This window comes from Corylus avellana, chromosome ca7, assembly GCF_901000735.1.
Source record: "Corylus avellana chromosome ca7, CavTom2PMs-1.0".
Taxonomy (NCBI): Eukaryota; Viridiplantae; Streptophyta; class Magnoliopsida; order Fagales; family Betulaceae; genus Corylus; species Corylus avellana.
The window spans coordinates 14,158,635-14,162,289 of record NC_081547.1 but is presented as its reverse complement, the minus strand read 5'-3'; positions in this window follow the sequence as shown (position 1 = coordinate 14,162,289).

Below are 3,655 nucleotides of genomic sequence, written 5' to 3'. Positions count from 1 at the left end.
AACGATGAACTAGCTGTTCGGTACAATAATGTACCGAACAGCTAGTTCATCGTTTCTACAAACTACTAATTTATTAATGTGCAGCCCTAATTTATAGACTAACTTCACAAGTTAGTCTAGTAGACGTGCAAATATTATGGTGTTAAAAATTGGTCAACAATTGTGGTAGTGTTTGGCAAACAACATGGCTTTTTTATGGTATTGTTCACAATTTTTTTTTAAAAAAAAAAAAAAAATTAAAAATTAAAAAAGAAAATAGTGATTGGTATAGAAAATTAAAAAAAGTGGTATTAAAAAGTGAAAAAAAAAAAAAGTTTTGTAGTGATTTTTTTTATTTGAATAGGAGTAGAAAGTAAATGATGTGATAGATTAGTTAAAAAATGCCAGTAAGATTTTGAGTTAAGGCACGCAAGACGGGTTGTTTGTTAAACAACACCCCGGCCCCTTCCCAAATACTATCACTACAAAAAAAAAAAAAAAAAAAAAAAAAAACAAAAAAAACAAAGGAAAAAAAAAAACATTTTACCAGTTATAGCACTCCTTGCAGCCTCATCAAAACTATTTTTTGGTTATTTTGGTGAGGCAATTTAGCAAAAGTGGTTTAAATATTCACTTTTCAAACTTACCATTTTAACCAAAACAAAATGGTGAGTGAATGGCACTCACTAAAGACAGTGAGTACTATTCATTCACCTAATAAATAAAAAATAATATAAATTTTTTCTCTCATTTCCTATTCTTTGAAAAAGTTATATATATATATATATATATATATATAAAGAAGTATTTGAAAAAGAATATTTAAATGGAATAGTGAAAGTTGACAGTTAAAATAGTGAGGCTGTTGGGGTGCTTTAAAAAAGTAAGTAGTTAAAATAGAGAAAATAGTACTTTTGATTATTTTGGTGAGTAAAATTGATAAGGCTACTAAAAATGCTCTTAGAACTTGCACCACTTTTTTAATTATGTATCCAATATTTAAAAATTGATATTGTCTTATTCTAAGTTTTTGAAATTGTTTATGTAACTATCCGTCAATAATTTTGATCTTGCACAAGAAGGAAGACCCACATGCGCCCAAGGCCGACTCGATATGTTTTGGGCGAAAAGTTTAAGCGGATAATTTTTCTTATATTTAAATATTAATTAAATAATATTTATTTTAATATTAATATTATATTTATATTTAAAAATCATTCTTTTTGCTTTTTGGGATGCAAAATTTATTACTGTCCAAAATTTTTGTTGCTCAATGCTTCTCACAAGGCCAAAATAAATTTACCCACAACCTTGAAGAATGGAACGTTTAAGATTGGATTTTATGTAATAATGTCTTTATTATTATTTGATTCCCTAATTAATTGTTATCGATTTTTTAAGCCTTATATATTTTAAAATGTTGATATTAATGCATTTTTTTTTAAAAAAAAAAAATTAAGTAGGGGGCCTTAATTAAAGCATATATATTGACCACAATTAGGTAATTAATTGTTTTTTATGAAAATTGTTTTATTAGGATTCATTAATTGGGGGCCTTTTTGAAATTACTTATTTACAATAATTAGATGGCCTTAATTAAAGAATATGGACCGTAATAAGGGCTTTAATTGCTTTGTACGATTTTTTTAATATTTATTAATTAGGAGCCTTATTAGATTGGGGGCTCTAAACAGCCGCTTAATCCGCCTAAGGGTTGAGCTGGGCATTGCAAGTAAATTTTTAGGAGATGAAAAGTTTAAAATGCCCTCATTTTTCCTACATATATTAAAAAATAAAAAAATGGGGGACCCCGTGCGTTGCACGTGGGCCTTTTTTATCCGAGAAAATTGAAATTGTTAAGAGATAGGTTACTTTGACAATTTTAGAAACTTAATAGGGAATAATGAATATTGTCAATTTTTAAACCATAAAGGCAAAATTAAAAAATATGGTGCGATTTGAGGGGGTAAATTTTTTTTTTTGGTTTTTCTAGATAAATGGAGTGTGTGTTCAAAAACCTAAATCTCAAAAATACTAGAATATTGATTAGATTAACTACTAAATTCATGAGCCTTTCTCATAAAACAATTATGAGAAACTTCACAAAACATGTAACACCCCGGTCTCATATTGGGAAAATGAGAAGAAACACACATAGAGTATATGGTGTATAAAGATAATCATGAGTGCTAAGTCCCACATTGCATAGTTATTAGGTGAAACTGAGATTTATAATGAATTCTAAAGAAATTTTAAATTGATTAGTCATTTTAAGGTAATAGCACAGATGTGGTTAGACCTTTACTCTAGGTCCTTACAAAACCCCTTTGAATTTTTATGCGTCTTACCCCTTCGAAATTCAAAAACTCTTTATAAAATTGATGTGCCTTTTAAAATTACCATTGATTCAATGAAAATCTTAAAAGTCATACCAATTTTAAAATGACACAAAAAAGACATGAATTTTCCCTATAGCCCATCAAAGGCGTACACGAGCCATATATATGGCCAAACTTTTCATACACAACACGCTATAGTTACATATACACTCCCTTCTCTCAAGGGGAATATAACCCTCTTCATTTCAAGTTGCTCAAGGTCATCCAGAGATGCAGGTGCAATCACCGGCCAACACATTCAAAGAAGACCTTGCCTGCTAGCTGCTTAGGGGTTAGGGGTGGAATTCTTTAGATTTAATTTTTAAATTAAATTAATAAAAAAAAATAATATGCTGATGTGACAAAACAGTGCGTCTAGTTGGAATTGACGTTAAATATTTGGGAAAAAATGTAACATTAGACGTTAAGTTGCCTTTTCGATTGACACACAAAGTAAAAATTCGAAAAAAAAAAAAAAAAAAAAGTTCAGGGAGTTTTTTGTTTTAGCGCGTTGATTTAGAGATTTAACAAGTATTTTTATGTTGATATCATGTCTCTCGCATAAGTGATAAAATTGCTGAGACCTGATTGTGAGAGATCGATTGGCAAGAAGCAGTTTCATCTTACAAGTTTTATTTTATCATTTATGGTGCTTTGACAATTGTTGAGCTAGTGGGGCATGCACTTAATCTAACCAAGGGTAGAAAGACTAAAGAGAAAAATAGGGAAAACTTATGTAAATTAGCTGGTAACTAACTTGTGAAGCTAGTCTATAAATTAGGGCTGCACTTTAATGAGTAAATAGTTTGTAGATAGGATGAGTTTGTTGTAGACGTGCCAATTTTGGGGTTAAAAATTGGTCAACACTTCTTGTATCGTGTGCAAATGGAACAAGTCCACTTAAAGAGCATAACTATTGTTTTTGGCCTATATCTAACAAAAACCAAAAATATATTATGTTTGGCTCTACAAAATAGATAAAAGAAAAAATATATATTTTACCACTATTGGGTAATGGATCGGCCACAGAACCACAATGGGCCCCCAAGATCAAGCAAACCCATCAAAAAGGGCACAAGCCCAAGTTGTACCGGCCCGCCGAGGGTAAAACAGGAAACAACAATTACAAGGAGGGAAGCCATGTTTGTTATGAAAATTTTAATTACTCACAAGTGTATGAATCGTTCGCAATAAAGGGTTGCAAATGTGTGGTTGATCCCACAAGGAATTGTATTTCTTAAGAACAATTATATCTGAAATAATTAAATCTTAACCTAGTTTCGAAAAAGATTTGATTT